Source organism: Balaenoptera ricei, chromosome 9 (assembly GCF_028023285.1).
Source record: "Balaenoptera ricei isolate mBalRic1 chromosome 9, mBalRic1.hap2, whole genome shotgun sequence".
NCBI lineage: Eukaryota > Metazoa > Chordata > Mammalia > Artiodactyla > Balaenopteridae > Balaenoptera > Balaenoptera ricei.
The window spans coordinates 11,898,941-11,918,692 of NC_082647.1; the positions used below are offsets into that span (position 1 = coordinate 11,898,941).

Here is a 19,752-nt window from a genome sequence, read left to right on the forward strand (position 1 = left end):
ATACCCCTGGGGTCAAGTAGGGATGAAACTGAAAAAGTCCAAGAAACTGGGAAGGAGACCGGCTAGATTACAAATAAGCTTGGATAGGAGGGTAAAATTGGATGCTTTTCTGATTAATCTGGGACTACTTAAAATGTTCTGGGCTCCCTGGGATGGTGGGAGAGATATAATCTACAAAGAACATGGTTCATCACCTCAGTTCTTCTTCCCTATTGCTTCCTTCAGGTTGGATGCATTCGGGATACCCCATCATGTGCCACGTGCAGTCAGTGCCTGTGTTCCTTGATGAGAAGATCATAAGATCCAAAGGCATCTGGGGTCTCTTCCACGAGATGGGCCACAACTTGCAGCATTCTGGATGGATTATCCATCCTCATACCAGTGAGGCCATGTGCAACCTCTGGTCAGTCTATGTGAGTGAGACAGTGCTGGACATCCCCGGGAATCAGGCGCACTCTCGTCTGAGTCCTCAAAGTCGGGAGCAGAGGATCAAAGTGCACATGGACAAGGGAACCCCCCTGAGTGACCGGAACATGTGGACGGCTCTGGAAACGTATCTTCAGGTACAGAGCAGAAATGGAGGGAAACGGGGACCACACTACAACTCCTTCAACACCGCCACCAGCCATGGGTGCACCGCCTCCCCTGGACATGGGAGATGGCTGCGTGGTGGTGTCTCTCTGTGGCTCAGGTTTTACATGCCTAAAATGGATAATGATACATGTCCTACTCCTCCCCTCCACCTCAGAACTTTGTGGAAATAAATGAAAGTGGGTGGAATCATTGTGAAAAGTATACCATGATAACACAGTTCTGGCCATGAAACCTTGAGGTAGACTCGCAGCTTTGTCAAATACAAAATTGAGTGGTTTCTCCTGAGTTATCTTTATAGTTCAGAAGACAAGAACATCACCTCACTATAACAATGCATTACGAGGACACAGGCTGGGGAAAGTGACCTGGTAGCAAGTTTCTCAAAATGGTATCTTCCTACTCAAACCCCAAGTGTGGACAAGTCCTAGTTCCATTATAAAATAAGTAACATGTGTAGTGTTTTTCAGCTTTTCAAAACCTCCCCTTCCATTTCCCCCATCTAATCCTTGCCAGCCTCATGAAACACATTAAGGACGTATTATCACAATCCTCATTTGGCAAGTGCAGAAGCTGAAGGTTAAAGGGCATAAGCAGTCTGTCATCGACCTTAAAATTGAGAGAAAGGGGAAGACCTAGAACCCAGGTTTGGTGTTCTGACTCCAGACCCCCGTGCCTTTGGCACTACCGCACACCGTCTCTGGATGTTCACGATTCCAAAGATTCCAAGATTACTTCAGGCAGCAAAATAAATTTGGACTGCTCCATTTTCCTTAGCAATAACTAATCTGTCTGAGCATATGCATGAAAGAGTCATAGTGTCCCAGAAGCTTGACCTACAAGTTCAATTCAAAGCCCTTGGGGGCAGACCCCCTTCACTGCTCTCTAACCTGGACTTCCATAGCTCTGGGGTTGGATTCAGGCCAGGTGGCCACCTCCCTGACCCCTCACCTTCCATTCCCACCACATGGTCAAGATTCAAGTCCCGGGCATCTGTCATCCAAACTATTCCAATAGCCTCTTCACTAGTCTCCCTACTTCTATCCATGATCCCAACTGACCTGTCTTCCAAAGGTGCTGACAAAAAAACCACACATTTCAGCTAATAAAACTTCAATAACTCCCTGGTGCCTTCAGGTAGAATGCCACACTTTTAGTAACTGGCTCTGCCTTCTCCTCCTGCCTCGAGATCCAGATTCTTGCCTTCTTACTCATACGCCAGCAAATCCAAACTGTTTACAGTTTTCAGAACACATTACCATGGTTCATGTTTCTGTACATTTGCAAATATTGCTCTTTCTCACTGAAATAGTTTTGCCTTCTTTATACACCAAGAAAACTGTTCGTCTTTCAAAATCAGACCATTGTCACCTTCTCCAAGAAGCCTTCCCTGAATATGTTCCTTTGAGATATTATTTACTTGCTCCCCCATGTTACAGTTGTGTTGAAATGACCCCAGATTGTCAGTTATTTGCTTAATTCAATTTAATTAATTAAAATAAAAATTTAATTTAATAAGTTGATTATAATTAGTATTAGATATCTCCTAATGGCTCAGTCTGTGATCGCAGCTGAGCAATAATGAAAGAATGATAGTAGTGTTGGCTGAAACATTCTACTTTAACTTGTCTTCAAGGCAGTGCTTCTCTAGGGTCATAGATTCCTAAATGATGGACCAGGATTGTGTGTTTTCTAGCTCTAAAGTTCTATAATCCCAACTATCCATTTCAGAGGGCCTTCCAGGAATGGACTCTGAGTACACATCTCTCCCTATGTCTGAGTTCATCCTAGCTCTACCCACAAAAAATGCATTCTTTTTACACATCTGCCTGTCTCCATAAGACAATGTGGCAGACTTACTAAGAGTCGAGTCTTCAACAAAGAATAAAAATATCATTACATCTGGGTGGTGTCTGTGTTTTCAAATGGAAGGATTCCACTTTTCAGCTACACAAGATGATCCTCACCTATGTCAGATTAAAATCTTTATCTACCACTAAGCTTAGGAGTGAGAAAAATAATAACACTAAAAGTAACTATCATTTATTCTAGACCAAGTAAAGTGCAAGCACAGACTCCGTCTCTGAGACTGGAGTGAGGGAGAATAAGGTATGACACCAGTCACTGGAATGAGCATATGAGAGAATGGAGAAGGAGAGAGCCACTGATGAGAATTAAATCAGTGTTAAAAGATAGCTTATAACTAAGCATTACCATGTAATTTTATGTGTGTATGTGCCGGGGGGGCATGGCTTTTGTAGACCAGACACCTCATTCTGCCCCTTCTCTTCCCAGCTCCAGGAGGCCTTTGGGTGGGAGCCATTTGTCCAGCTCTTTCCTGAGTACCAGACCCTCTCTGACATCCCCAAAGACAACCCTGGCAAGATGAATCTGTGGTGAAGAAGTTCTCTGAAAAGGTGCAGAAGAATCTGGCTCCTTCCTTTGAGGCCTGGGGCTGGCCTGTCCAGAAGGAAGTGGCTGCCAGCCTGGCCTGTCTGCCTGAGTGGCAAGAAAATCCCATGAAATCATATGCACACTACAGAAAGGAGTGAAGAATTGTAGAAATGTTCACTTTAAAACAGATCATTGGGGCTTCCCTGGTGGCGCAGTGGTTGAGAATCTGCCTGCCAATGCAGGGGACACGGGTTCGAGCCCTGGTCTGCGAAGATCCCACATGCCGCGGAGCAACTAGGCCCGTGAGCCACAACTACTGAGCCTGTGCATCTGGAGCTTGTGCTCCGCAACAAGAGAGGCCACGATAGTGAGAGGCCCGCGCACCGCAATGAAGAGTGGCCCCCGCTCACCGCAACTAGAGAAAGCCCTCACACAGAAACGAAGACCCAATACAGCCAAAAATAAATAAATAAATAATAAAAATAAAGGAATTCCTTTAAAGAAAAAAAAAAAAAACAGACCATTGGATATAACAGATCTAATCCTCACATAATCAACCCAAATTTCAGCTTTATTTTTTTTCTCAATCTTGTTCAGAATATCCTAATTCATTTGCAACATAGAGATTAAATTAGACAGTGATTTTCAAAATTAGTAATTTGCATAACTAATCCATGTTTTCTCTAGTTTTATTTTTTAATCCTAAGAGATTTCTTTCTTGATTTGTTTAGTGTTTTACATTTGCTTTATTGGGTGACAGGAACTGCTCAGACCCAAAGACTTAACCCCAGGAATGTCTTTCCTTGGATCCCTTTAGAGCACATTTCTCTTTATCCTAAAATTATTTCATATGTTTCACAAATATCTTTTGTCTGCATGGTTTGAACACAGTAGTTGGTCAACAGATACTTGTTGAAAATGAATAATAGGGGCTTTCCCAGTGGCGCAGTGGTTAAGAGTCCGCCTGCCAATGCAGGGGACATGGGTTCGAGCCCTGGTCCAGGAGGATCCCACATGCCGTGGAGCAACTAAGCCCGTGCACCACAACTACTGAGCCTGCGCTCTAGAGCACTCGAGCCACAACTACTGAAGCCCGCGCGCCTGGAGCCCGTGCTCCGCAATGAGAGAGGCCACCGCAGTGAGAAGCCTGCGCACTGCAACTAGAGAAAGCCCGCGCACAGCAACGAAGACCCAATGCAGCCAAAAATAAATAACTAAATTTTAAAAATAAATAAATAATAATAATAAAAAGAAAATGAATAATAACAACTACATGATAGAGAACTCACTGTGTGCCAGCCAGTAAGTGCTTTAACTGGACCAAGTCATTTCCTGATTGCAGCGACCCTGAGTTAGGAACTATTACAGGTCCTGTTCCAAGTAGGAAAATGTGTTCCTGGAAATTAAAGCTCTAACGTTATAATAGGTTAAACTTCATGAGGATATATTCCATATGCATAGGGGAGGGGGTATTGATTTACTACTTCACAAAATTCTTTAGAATTATTCCTGTAGCATAGAGGACCATCCATTTCACCTCTACAGATGGGAGCTGCCACACAGCCTACCAAACACCCCATGTGGTTCCTTTGGGAAATGATCAAACAATTTGCTGACAATTCAAAGCCTGTTATCTGAGAAAATTTGATGTCAGTGTCAGAAAGATAGACCAAGGCAAGCAAATGAAAGAAATATTGGCTTGATAAAAAGAAACGAAACTGAGTTATTTGTAGTGAGGTGGATGGACCTAGAGTCTGTCATACAGAGTGAAGTAAGTCAGAAAGAGAAAAACAAATACCGTATGCTAACACATATATATGGAATCCAAAAAAAAAAGAAAGAAAAATAGTTCTGATGAACCTAGGGCCAGGACAGGAATAAAGGCGCAGATGTAGAGAATGGACTTGAGGACATGGGGAGGGGGAAGGGTAAGCTGGGACGAAGTGAGAGAGTGGCATGGACATATATACACTACCAAATGTAAAATAGCTAGCTGGTGGGAAGCAGCCGAATAGCACAGGGAGATCAGCTCGGTGCTTTGTGTCCACCTAGAGGGGTGGGATAGGGAGACGCAAGAGGGAGGGGATATGGGGATATATGTATACATAAAGCTGATTCACTTTGTCATACAGCAGAAACTAACACACCATTGTAAAGCAATTATACACCAATAAAGATGTTAAAAAAAAAAAAAAAGAAATATTGGCTTGTTCCATGCATATCAGTGAAATCTTTGTAAGGCACGTGGCTGCATTTTGGTCAGTATCTTCTGTGCTGGAGGATTAATGCTGTTGCAAATCCATGCTGAATGGAGTACTGCTAAGCCATGTATGCATATATAATCTTCACTGGCACACAAGGATGCTTAAATTTCAAAGTGACAAACTAACAAGTGGCAGAGCAAGAATTTGAAACCAATCATTGGATTAACTGTAAGAACATATGATCATAGCTACTCTTCCTCTAGTTACAGGAGCCAAATGTAAGCTCAAAGAGGAAAAATACATAAATGCGCCTTTCTTTAGTGGACTTGCTCACTTTTTCATCTGTTCTATGAAGCTTCCTCTTGAGAGCTGCCTCTACCTTCTCCATGATGGGAATGGGGTTGTCAATCAAGGGACCACAGCATTCCCATCATAAGAGCTGGCACAAGACCATGGACAACCAGAGTACTCCATCCTCTGGACCTAGTGACTGGACTGTGGATGTTCGCATGACTTAAGTAGAACCAGGCAGTGTCCTTTTTTGATAAGTAATAAAGTCATTGGTGGAGGAAGAACAATTTTTTTTCTGAGATCACGGGTTCCATGAGCCATTTAAGCCAGGAGCTGCCTTGCAATATCATCTTTGCATAAAGAGAGACTGATGGACAATGAAACCCACACAAAGAAAAACAGTGACAATCAAAGACAAAGATCTATATCCTTAAGAACATTGTTCAAGAATCTAGACCTAGTAGTGCTGCAAGCTCCATGGCAACACCCAGACTCTTCTGTTTCTTGAATCAATAAATTGCTTCCTTTTGCTTCTACCAGTTTGAGCTGAGTTCCTGTTACCTGTCATCGGAAATGTCCAAATAAAATTTTTCCCCTTTTTAAGTCCTCTCCAGTTTGCTATTGGAGCATTGTGACGCCTGCCTTTTCTCAGGAAGGATTTACCTGGAATAGACCCTCCTGCTTTCACATCTCTCTCCTCTACTCACAGTGGGCAGCCGCAGTATAACATGAGTTGAGACAGTGGTAACACAAGCCAGTTTTCCACTGACGGTAAAGATAACCAACAGTCACCAAAGCCTTCGCCTCCAGAATTCCATGATTCTGAAACCATACACTCTTGTTTTTAAAGGTACCTTTGGACAGAGAGGCTAGACAAAGAATTTGGTTTTTTCCCCAGCTTTGGAAAGACAGGAGTCTGGTCGGAAAGGCTGAACAATGGTTCTTGGTCTTCTCTTTTGGGTCTCAATTTAAAAGTCATTTTTTAGAGGAAACGCCATGCCCAGCTGTGTGCTGACCATGCACGCTGCTTACCGGCAGCCACACCACCGTGCTTCATTCAATACTTCTCATCACATTCACATTTAATGTGTGCTTAATGTTCTCTTCCCTCACCAGACTGCACATTTCATGAAGGCAAGGCTGACATCTGTATTCTCAGACTTTATCCCCAATAAATAGCACAGCTCCTGACGCATCGAAAGTTTTTTATGGATAGGTATTTGTTGGCTGACAAGACTGATTAAGGACTCCCAACGTCTGTCCACATTGAGTATCTTATAGAGCCCTATGATATTTACTGAAATTCAAAGAAATTCTTCCATTATTCTAGAAGGAAGCAGTAATATGACTTTAGCCTTTCCTCTATTTTTTTACACCTCATACCCGGCTACAAAAATTTTGGTCATATTTGTGGTCAGACTGGATGAGTGGGAACTTTCCATTGGTCTCCTCCCAACCACTCATATATTCAAGATTCAGTACTTATGAGAATGTTTGTTTTCAGCAAAATTTTTGTGGGGAATGATGGAAACTTTCAAGGGATATAATCATTTTTTAAATAAATTCCTTAGGTCTTGACATTTTATGGTCTTTGTCTTCACTTCTTCACATACCTGTTTCTTTTCTCTCTTCACTTGAACTTCAGCCAACATTAATTTTGGAGAGGTTTTTCTTTTCTCTGCATTATCACTCCCCCTAGTCCTGCTATATGTCATTAAATTCTGGATCAAGGGCATTCCTCTAAGTCAGGATGATCCCCAAATCTTTTTATATCATCAACCAAAGTAATCCAGTCCTTTCCTGTCTGTCCTCAAGATGGCACACTAAGCACAGGCTCCAGCCTCTTTCAACCCCTGGCCCTAGATTACTAGAAAGACCAGATCTTTTCTAAAATTCTAACACAGCATTGGAAAGCCAGAAGGCAGCCTCCCCCTAAAAGATCCAGGGAGATGGTATCACATGGTAAAAGAAAACCAAGAACCTGCTCAGTGCAAAGTGCTTTACAGAGCAGAAGTGACCACAGGAGTTCTCCAAATCCAGAGAAGGTAGCTTGGGGGAACAGATAAATCTCAAGAATGCAAGGATGATGCATTTATAGTATATCTAATACATTTGCTGAATTTACAGATTATAAGAGAAAAACTTTACCATCATGACAAAAAATAGTTAGAAAAATTCAAGACACAGTCATGATTAAACATTTTGTAAGACAGTGAAGTAGAAACTTCCTATAACAAGTAGTGTATGTACCAGAAACCTTTGGCAAGCATTATACTCAGTAGTAAAAAGTAGAAGCACTCACATTACACTCAAGAATATGAAAAGAATGTTCACTCTTAGTGTTACCTTCAGCATATCCTTGGAGGTCTTTATTAATGCATTTGGACAAGAAAAACAGACTGGAAAGGAAGGGGAAAAAAATCATTATTTTCAGAAAATATGACCCTCTATATTTTGGGATTGTATCTGATAGACAGCTGATGAAGTGGACGTGATGGGGACAGGTAAAGAGAGGTCGAGGATGACACCTAGGCTCTTGGCTTGAGCCCTCAGTGGGTTTTTTTGGTTTTAGTTTTTTGTTGAAATATAGTTGATTTACAATATCGTGTTAGTTTCAAGTTTACTGCACAGCAATTTAGAGATAGATAGATGATAGATATGTAGGTAGATAGGTAGATGATAGATAGATAGATAGATAGATAGATAGATAGATAGATAGATAGGTTCTTTTGCAGGTCCTTTTCCCTTGTAGGTCATTACAAAATATTGAGTATAGTTCCCTGTGCAATAGAGTAGGTCCTTGTTGGTTATCTATTTTATATATAGTAGTGTGTATATATATATTAATCCCAACCTCCTAATTTAACCCTCCCCCCACCCCCCTTTCTGCTTTGGTAACCATAAGTTTGTTTTTTTACGTCTGTTTTGGAAAGAAGTTCATTTGTATCTTTTTTTTTAAGATTCCACATAAAAGTGATATCATATATTTGTCTTTCTCTGTCTGGCTTACTTCACTTAGTATGGAAATCTCTAGGTCCATCCATGTTGCTGCAAATGAGCCCTCAGTGTTTTTCATACCTTTAACTGAGATAATGGGAAATGAGAGTATGGGATTAAGAGAAAACATGAAATAGTTTGATATATGAGTCTAGACTTTAGAGGTTTGGAGTACAAAATTAAGAGGAGTTATTAGATAGGCAGTTTGATAGATGAGTCTAGACTTCAGAGCAGTGGTCCAGTCTGAAGATATAAATTTAGAACTCATTAGAATATAGACGGTATTCAAAGCTTTAGGCCACATTGAATTCCTTAAGAAGAAGAACACTAGTATGCTGCAAGCCACTATTTTAATGAAAGCAAATGAGATTGGGAAAGACTAGCTTGGTGAGATAAGAAGAAAGCCCAAATTTATTACAGTATCACAGAACTGTGGAGAAGAAAATATTTTTTTATAGCAAAGAAGGGGGGAGATGTCAACAGTTCATGTTGTTGAATGCTCGTGAAAAAGTCACGTAAAACGAGTGTGGAGACACAATTTTGGGGTCGGTCCTTGTGGAGGCTGCTGGCAATCTTGTCAAGGTGGGTGGTGGCTGAGTCAGAAAACAGGTCGAGGAGAATGGGAGGTGAGGGATTTGAGACAACCCATATTCGAAACACTTTTGACACATTTTTCTTGGTAAGGAAGCAAAGAAAAAGGGTGATAACTAGAGGGATAAAGAACTAAGAGAAAAGTTTGTTTTTGAAGATAATGAAATACTAGAGAATATTTCTGCAATGAAAATGTGCATAATCCAGTATGGAGCGAGAAATTTTGACACGTGCTTGAAAGGGGGGGAAGTAAATTAAATTTAGTTTTATAGGAAATTATAAAGTAGTTCTCAAGTAAAAGGAAAGAGATTAGATAGAACATGATCCATAAGTCAGCCAAAGTGATTTTCTATTAATTCAATTGGATTTGAATTTTGTTATATGCTTGACGTTTAAGAGGCTAATGTGTAAAAGATATTTTTTCTTTTACAGATATCTAATTAGCTCAGAGATTATTTTCATTATAGTAAAACATCTGGTAGCTTTCCCCCTAATCATAGCACCTTACTTCCCAATATATCTTTGGATATCTAGGATAAACCTATATTGACAAACGATTTATTAATTCATACCTAGAAACCTTCTATGGATGAAAAAGTAGAAATTTGACTAAATTTATACAGATTGCCTATTTGGTTTCAACTCAATTATATTCAATTTTAAACAGACTTTTTAGAGTTTTGGGTTTTTTTCTTTTTTGGCTGCTCAGCATTTGGACCCTCATTTTGTTTGGGGTCTTCTCAAATAGTCCAAGTCACCGTGTAAGACAAGGTTCTTCTTCACAACACACGTGCTAAAAATGCCAGATACGTATATATTTCCCCTCAACCCTGTAGCTAGAGTAGTCAGTCATGTCCACTGGGACATTGAATACCAAACAGATGACACATGGGGAGTGTAAAGTATGGAATTAATTCTGTTGGTGGCATCCAGTGACCAGTGACCACAGCAGCCACATGTCAACCAAACTCTTCTTGTGGCATAATTTTTGCTGCACTTCCAAACACCTAGATCTTGGTGCCTAGGGTATTCAGGCCCAGTTCTCCATACATAACGTTAATTATGAGAATTACCCAAATTTCTTCTAGTAAGTTTCCTTCCTGCAAAATTTAGCCAAGGCTTCCTTTTCTGTTGCTATCCAGCCAAGATGCCTGAGTGCTACACTAGATATACCCACAACTGTAGGATCCCCAGGCCAACCTGACAGCCTCTTCCTCCAAGAATTCCACCCAAATCTTAGAATCTTTGGAAACCCAAATGGTAATTACATTTTCTCCTTTGCATTAGGTCCTGCATTTGGCTCCCGATGATCAAAATCTTGGGCACCTAAAGTTGGTTTTAGAGTTAGGCAGAGGGAAGAGAGAGAAAGAATGAGTACAAGAACATGTACATGCAGAGTATACATCCCTGGAAAATATAAAAATTCATATCCTTTTTATCTTTCCCCAATGGCTAACCAGTGCATTGCACATAAATGTTCAGTAAATATTTATTGAATAAGTAAATCCATTAAAAAATGAGAAAACAGTACAGAATCATGGAGAGAGAGCTGAAATAAGGATCAGAAAACAAAGCATTCTCTTCTTTTCTCTACTACCTTGAGGTACTCTATGGACATCATTTTCCTTATTTGTAAAATAAAGAAGCAAAATAGCTCAGATTACCTTTCAGCTCAGAAATTCTTTGATTTGGGAATAAATATACTGAAGATTGGATACTAGGACTCTGTTGTGTGCAAGGTTTTTTAAAAAGGATTCTTTCTTTGGTGAGGATAAAATGGGGTTATATCTCATTTATTTTCCCCAGCACTCAGCACTCAGAATAAGTGTAGGTTTCATTAATTAGTAAAATTGTACATGCCAGTGTGTCAAGTTTGAGCACAGCAGTATGAGTTCCCACAAGAAGATGCCGGGTTCCTGCCATGAGCTATACTGCAACGTCTATGGGAAGTGTTACCTCCGAGGGGCCAAGCAAACCCATATTCCCACAGCATTTCCTAAGACTACCTTTTCCTTCTCAGAGTTAGACTCACTGATGTAAATTGCCCAGCTGGGTTTTAATTGAAGCTCTGCACTCACTTTCCCTCGTGTTTTTCTATATGTACACTTCTCCTCCCTTAGTTACTTCTCTCCTTCCCCCTAAGTCCCTCCACACAGGCCCATGGTGAAGAGAGCTGACAATAATGAGGCCCCAGGAACTGGCTCAAAGTCCGCTGTAAAACTTTTTAAATTAAACCCTCAAGATTTTAAGAGTTGTGATTAGAATGCATGATTTGAAGTGAACTAACATCACCCTGCCATCCAGCTGGCATGGTCCTCTGCCCATGGGTCTGCTGGGCTCTGGTGCTAAAGCCCTGGCAGAGAGAGCTGTTTCCTGCCATCCACTGTCCTGCTCTGAAAGTGGTCAAAGTCTTCCTTAAACCTTTGGGAAGTGCCCCAGATTTTCTTCTTGTTGAACAATTAGGATGTATTTGATTTTCCACTATTAGCATCAGTTGCTCTGATGAGTGTCTATGGGGATAAGTCTTTGTATTTGTGAAGATCTCCTCAAAATAGATTCCTAGAAGTGAAATTAGAGGTGAAAAAGCCAAAATATATTTAGGACTCAATATGGATGTCAAATTCCCTTCCTTTCACTCGTTCATAGAAGCAAATATGTAATGAGCATCTTTAGCGCCAGGCACTCTTCTAGGTGCTGGAATATGACTGTGAACAGAGAGACAAGGCTTCTAATCTCATGCAATACTTAATCTATGGGTTAAGGAAGACAATAAACAAGAAATAAAAAATACATAGTGTAATTATAAATGGTAACTAATGTTATAAAAATACATAAAATGGAATGATAGGGACTGGGGGTTGGCTTTTTCCTTTCTTTTGAACCCCCATACAATTTATCAGCAGGTATGGTCAGCCTTACCTACTAGATAGAAGCAGAATTCATCACTTCTCACCACCTTTGTTGTTATCTCCCTAACGCAAGTCACCACCCACTTCTGCCTGGACCTTTGCAATACCTTCCTTTGCCCCATCTTACTTCCCTGTGTTCTACTCTCCCCACAGCAGTTTGAGTCTTTTAGCATGTAAGTCTATAAGATCATGTAACTCAGCTGCAAAAGCACTTCAGTAGTTTTCCCTTTCTCTGAGTAAAACCCAGTCATTGCCAAGGCCTGTAAAGCAGTCCATGGCCTGGACTCTACGACCTCTCTGCTCCCATCTCTACCACTCTCCTCCCCCGATGTTCTCCTCTCTAGCTCCTTGATCCTTCCCCAGGGCCTTTGCACTTGCTCTTTCCCCTGTTTGGAATACTCATTCCCCAGCTATTTCTCATTTCTTCATTTCTCTTTTAAGAGAAATAGTCACTAACTCTGCCAAATAAAATAGCATGGCATCCCATGTCTTTCTCCTTTATCCTGCTTTACTCTTCGTCATTGCATTTATTATCATTTGACATACTTATTTATACATTCTGTTTATTAACTACTTTACCCACTAAGATAGAAATATCATAGGTGAAGGACTGCTTTATTCACTGCTGTATTCACATTACCTAAATTCAGTGTTTGTCCAATGGATATATAAACCACCACATGCAAAGTATCAATATATTCATTAATGGCTCTGTTTCAACCTGTCAATAGATTTCTAGGGATATGCTGTTAGACTAGATAATGTATCCTATCTTGTTTTTTATTTTTATCAATGACATGGATCAAGAAATAGTAACCACTTTCACAAAGTGTGGTATATATGACCTGTTATCAGAATAATCTTCAGCAAAGTTTCTCATATTGTAGATCACTAACCATTAGTGGTCAGTGAATATAGTTAGCAGGTTGTGAACAGATTTTTCTTAACAAAAGAGAATATAGCCAGGTTGGAACCGAATGGAATTAAATTAGGGAAAAATGAAATTTATCACACGTAATACAAGAAAGTTTGTTTTAATTATACGTATGTAGGCTTTCTGTACACATATCAAGATATGATGTAAAGAGTATTTCTTATAAGTCACAATTTATTTTAAGTTTTAAACACAGTGACCTACAGTGTTGATTCCTGGAAATTGTTCCAGAATTCCCAGGAAATAATATAAATAGCAACAGATAAAAAATGGAAAAACATTAAAAGAGAGACAGAGAGAAAGAATCAATGAACCAAAGAGCTGGTCCTTTGGAAAAAAATTAAAAATTATTAAATGACTAGCTATATCGACAAAGATAAAAAAAGAGAAAAGATATAAATTACCAATTAGAGGAACAAAGGAGGGGACATCATTGCAGATCCTACAGACATTTATAACTATAAAGATGAAATGGATATGAAGAAGAAATATATAGATTCAATAATCTAATATGTATTTTAAAAATAGAATATGTGGTTAAAAAACCTTCCAAGAAGAGCTCTTCAGGCCAGATTGCTGTACCATCAAGATTTCTCAAACATTTCAAAAAATAATACCAATTCTACACAATTTTTTTCCAGAAAATAAAAAAGGAGGGAATGCTATCCAACTCATTTTATGAGGCTGGCATTACTTGATATTAAAAACAGATATTACTAGAAAACTACAGACCAAATATCCCTCACAACAATAGATCCAAAACTCTTCAATAAAATACTAGCAATTGTAAACCAACAATATGAAAAAAAAGACATCATGATGAAGTGAGGTTTATCTCAGCATGCAAGGATAGCTGAACATTCCAAAGTTAATTGAATTAATTCATCACATCAGTACGCAAAAGAAGGAAAGAATCATATGCTCATTCCAAGAGATGCAGAAAAGCATTTGACAGAATTCAGCATCTATTCACAAAAAAAAACCTCTCAGGGAGTTAATAACAGAATGGAAATTCTTAAAACTAAGGAAGAACATCCACAAAATGGCCTGCTAACATCATAGTTAATGGTGAAAGATTGAACGTTTTACCCCTAAGATCAGGAACATGGCTAGGAGGTGCACTCTCACCACTCTTATTTGACATCATACTGGAAGTTCTACTCATTGCAATAAGTAGAGATAAATAAGAGACTTGAAGACATGAAGACATACAGTTTGGAATGGAAGAAATAAAAATGTTTCTCTTCACAGATGACGTGGCTATATATTGAGAAAACCCCAAAGAATTTACAAGGAAGCTAATAGAGCTAGAAGATAAGTTTAGCAAGGTCAATGGATATTAGGCCAATATAAGTTATATTTACTTATAGTATAAAATCAATCATGTTTCTGTATATATTCTATATATTACCCATGGAAACTGGAAAATTGCAAACAGTAACATTGTAATAAAACCAAAAAATACAAAATAATTTGGTGCATTGTAACACAAAAATTTTAGCAAAATATGTTTATGATCTCTGTACTGAAAACGCCAAAAACGTGGTGAAAGAAATCAAAGACCTAAACAAATAGGAGATTTACCTTGTTCATGAGTTGAAAGTCTTGATGTTGCTATGATGTCAATTCCCCATCAACTGTTTTATAGATTCTATGCAACCCTAATGTTACAGTGGGATATTTTTTGTACAAATTGAGAAGCTGGTTCTAAAATTTACATGGAAAAAAATCAAAAGAACTGCAAGAGCTGAAACAATTTTGAAAAAGACAAACTTGGAGGACTACCTCATATCAAGGCTTACTATAAAACTGCATTAATCAAGACAGTGTAGTGCTGGTGGAAGGACACATAAATCAATGTAATAGAATTCAGATATAGACTCACACATAAATGATCAACTTATTTTTCACAAGGATGTAAAGGGAACTTGATGAAGACTGCATAATCTTGTCATATAACATTAGATTTGTGCTTGTTACATAACAATAGCTGACTGAAACACAAATTGAAACACAGATGTGGGGAGAGAGGAGAAGATGGCGGAAAAGTAAGACGCGGAGATCACCTTCCTCCCCACAGATACATCAGAAATACATCTACACGTGGAACTGCTCCTATAGAACACATACTGAACACTGGCAGAAGACCTCAGACCTCCCAAAAGGCAAGAAACTCCCCACGCACCTGGGTAGGGCAAAAGAAAAAAGAAAACACAGAGACAAAAGAACAGGCATGGGACCTGCACCAGTGGGAGGGAGCTGTAAAGGAGGAAAGGTTTCCACGCACTAGGAAGGCCCTTCGCGGGCGGAGACTGCGGGTGGCGGAGGGGGGAGGCTTCGGAGCCAAGGAGGAGAGCGCAGCCACAGGGGTGCGGAGGGTAAAGCGGAGAGATTCCCTCACAGAGGAGCGGTGCCGAGCAGCACTCACCAGCCCAAGAGGCTTGTCTGCTCACCCGCCGGGGCGGGCGGGGGCTGGGAGCTGAGGCTCGGGCTTTGGAGTTCAGATCCCAGGGAGAGGACTGGGGTTGGTGGCGTGAACACAGCCTGAAGGGGTTAGTGCACCACAGCTAGCCTGGAGGGAGTCTGGGAAAAAGTCTGGACCTGCCTAAGAGGCAAGAGGCTTTTTCTTCCCTCTTTGTTTCCTGGTGCGCTAGGAGAGGGGCTAGGAGAGGGGATTAAGAGCACTGCTTAAAGGAGCTCCAGAGATGGGCGAGAGCCGTGGCTATCAGCATGGACCCCAGAGACGGGCATGAGACGCTAAGGCTGCTGCTGCCACCACCAAGAAGCCTATGTGCAAGCACAGGTCACTAGCCACACTGCCCCTCCCGGGAGCCTGTGCAGCTCGCCACTGCTGGGGTCCCCTGATCCAGGGACAACTTCCCCGGGAGAACGCACGGCGCGCCTAAGGCTGGTGCAACGTCACACCGGCCTCTGCCGCTGCAGGCTCGCCCCACATCCGTACCCCTCCCTCCCTCAGGCCTGAGTGAGCGAGAGCCCCCGAATCAGCTGCTCCTTTAACCCCGTCCTGTCTGAGCGAAGATCAGACACCCTCAGGTGACCTACACGCAGAGGTGGGTCTAAATCCAAAGCTGAACCCCGGGAGCTGTGCGAACAAAGAAGAGAAAGGGAAATTTCTCCCAGCAGCCTCAGAAGCAGCGGATTAAATCTCCACAATCAACTTGATGTACCCTGCATCTGTGGAATACCTGAATACACAACGAATCATCCCAAATTGAGGAGGTGGACTTTGGGAGCAAGATATATTATTTTTTCCCCTTTTCCTCTTTTTGAGACTGTGTATGTGTATGCTTCTGTGTGTGACTTTGTCTGTATAGCTTTGCTTTCACCATTTGTCCTAGGGTTCTGTCCGTCTGTTTTTTTTGTTTGTTTATTTTTGGGTTTTTTACTTAAAAAATTCTTTTTTCTTCATAATTACTTTTTATCTTTTATTAATAACTTTATTTTATTTTATCTTACTTTATTTTATTTTATTTTATTTTATCCTCTTTCTTTCTTTCTATTTTTTCTCCCTTTTATTCTGAGCCATGTGGATGAAAGACTCTTGCTGCTCCAGCCAGGCATCAGGGCTGTGCCTCTGAGGTGGGAGAACCAACTTCAGGACACGGGTCCAACAAGAGACCTCCCAGCTCCACGTAATACCAAACGGTGAAAATCTCCCAGAGATCTCCATCTCAACACCAAGAGCCAGCTTCACTCAATGACCAGCAAGCTACAGTGTTGGACACCCTATGCCAAACAACTAGCAAGACAGGAACACAGCCTCATCCATTAGCAGAGAGACTGCCTAAAATCATAATAAGGCCACAGACAACCCAAAACACACCACCAGACGTGGACCTGCCCACAAGAAAGACAAGATCCAGCCTCATCCACCAGAACACAGGCACTAGTCCCCTCCACCAGGAAGCCTACACAACCCACTGAACCAACCTTAGCCACTGGGGACAGATACCAAAAACAACGGGAACTACAAACCTGCAGCCTGCAAAAAGGAGACTCCAAACACAGTAACTTAAGCAAAATGAGAAGACAGAAAAACACACAGCAGATGAAGGAGCAAGGTAAAAACACACCAGACCTAACAAATGAAGAGGAAATAGGCAGTCTACCTGAAAAAGAATTCAGAATAATGATAGTAAAGATGATCCAAAATCTCGGAAATAGAATAGACAAAATGCAACAAACATTTAACAAGGACCTAGAAGAACTAAAGAGGAAACTAGCAACGATGAACAACACAATAAATGAAATTAAAAATACTCTACAAGGGATCAATAGCAGAATAACTGAGGCAGAAGAACAGATGAGTGACCTGGAAGATAAAATAGTGGAAATAGCTACTGCAGAGCAGAATAAAGAAAAAAGAATGAAAAAAACTGAGAACAGTGTCAGAGACCTCTGGGACAACATTAAATGCACCAACATTCAAATTATAGGGGTCCCAGAAGAAGAAAAGAAAAAGAAAGGGACTGAGAAAATATTAGAAGAGATTATAGTTGAAAACTTCCCTAGTATGGGAAAGGAAATAGTTAATCAAGTCCAGGAAGCACAGAGAGTCCCATACAGGATAAATCCAAGGAGAAACACGCCAAGACACATATTAATCAAACTATCAAAAATTAAATACAAAAAACAAATATTAAAAGCAACAAGGGAAAAACAACAAATAACACACAAGGGAATCCCCATAAGGTTAACAGCTGATCTTTCAGCAGAAACTCTGCAAGCCAGAAGGGAGTGGCAGGATATATTTAAAGTGATGAAGGAGAAAAACCTACAACCAAGATTACTCTACCCAGCAAGGATCTCATTCAGATTTGATGGATAAATTAAAACCTTTACAGACAAGCAAAAGCTGAGAGAGTTCAGCACCACCAAACCAGCTTTACAACAAATGCTAAAGGAACTTCTCTAGGCAAGAAACACAAGAGAAGGAAAAGACCTACAATAACAAACCCAAGACAATTAAGAAAATGGAAATAGGAACAATCATATCGATAATTATCTTAAATGTAAATGGATTAAATGCTCCAACCAAAAGACACAGACTGGCTGAATGGATACAAACACAAGACCCATATATATGCTGTCTACAAGAGACCCACTTCAGACCTAGGGACACATACAGACTGAAAGTGAGGGGATGGAAAAAGATATTCCATGCAAATGGAAATCAAAAGAAAGCTGGAGTAGCAATTCCCATACGAGACAAAATTGACTTTAAAATAAAGACTATTACAAGAGACAAAGAAGGACACTACATAATGCTCAAGGGATCGATCCAAGAAGAAGATATAACAATTGTAAATATTTATGCACCCAACATAGGAGCACCTCAATACATAAGGCAAATACTAACAGCCATAAAAGCAGAAATCGACAGTAACACAATCATAGTAGGGGACTTTAACACCCCACTTTCACCAATGGACAGATCATCCAAAATGAAAATAAATAAGGAAACACAAGCTTTAAATGATACATTAAACAAGATGGACTTAATTGATATTTATAGGACATTCCATCCAAAAACAAAAGAATACACATTTTTCTCAAGTGCTCATGGAACATTCTCCAGGATAGATCATATCGTGGGCCACAAATCAAGCCTTGGTAAATTTGAGAAAATTGAAATTGTATCAAGTATCTTTTCCAACCACAACGCTATGAGACTAGATAACAATTACAGGAAAAGATCTGTAAAAAATACAAACACATGGAGGCTAAACAACACACTACTTAATAACCAAGTGATCACTGAAGAAATCAAAGAGGAAATCAAAAAATACCTAGAAACAAATGACAATGGAGACACGAAGACCCAAAACCTAAGGGATGCAGCAAAACCAGTTCTAAGAGGGAAGTTTATAGCAATACAATCCTACCGTAGCAAACAAGAAACATCTGAAATAAACAACCTAACCTTGCACCTAAAGCAATTAGAGAAAGAAGAACAAAAAAACCCCAAAGTTAGCAGAAGGAAAGAAATCATAAAGATCAGATCAGAAATAAATGAAAAAGAAATGAAGGAAATGATAGCAAAGATCAATAAACTAAAAGCTGCTTCTCTGAGAAGATAAACAAAATTGATAAACCATTAGCCAGACTCATCAAGAAAAAAAGGGAGAAGACTCAAATCAATAGAATTAGAAATGAAAAAGAAGTAACAACTGACACAGCAGAAATACAAAGGATCATGAGAGATTACTACAAGCAAGTCTATGCCAATAAAATGGACAACCTGGAAGAAATGGACACATTCTTAGAAATGCACAACCTGCCGAGACTGAACCAGGAAGAAATAGAAAATATGAACAGACCAATCACAAGCACTGAAATTGAAACTGTGATTAAAAATCTTCCAACAAACAAAAGCCCAGGACCAGATGCTTTCACAGGCGAATTCTATCAAACATTTAGAGAATAGCTAACACCTATCCTTCTCAAACTCTTCCAAAATATAGCAGAGGGAGGAACACTCCCAAACTCATTCTACGAGGCCACCACCACCCTGATACCAAAACCAGACAAAGATGTCACAAAAAAAGAAAACTACATGCCAATATCACTGATGAACATAGATGCAAAAATTCTCAACAAAATACTAGCAAACTGAATCCAACAGCACATTAAAAGGATCATACACCATGATCAAGTGGGGTTTATTCCAGGAATGCAAGGATTCTTCAATATACATAAATCAGTCAACGTGATACACCATATTAACAAATTGAAGGAGAAAAACCATATGATCATCTCAATAGATGCAGAGAAAGCTTTTGACAAAATTCAACACCCATTTATGATAAAAGCCCTGCAG

At 40.0% G+C, this 19,752-nt stretch overlaps 1 pseudogene; it reads left to right on the plus strand.

Moving 5' to 3' along the window:
* Positions 1 to 230: 230 nt before the first annotated feature.
* On the plus strand, positions 231 to 3,143 carry LOC132372218 (TRPM8 channel-associated factor 2-like; annotated as a pseudogene).
* Positions 3,144 to 19,752: the final 16,609 nt, after the last annotated feature.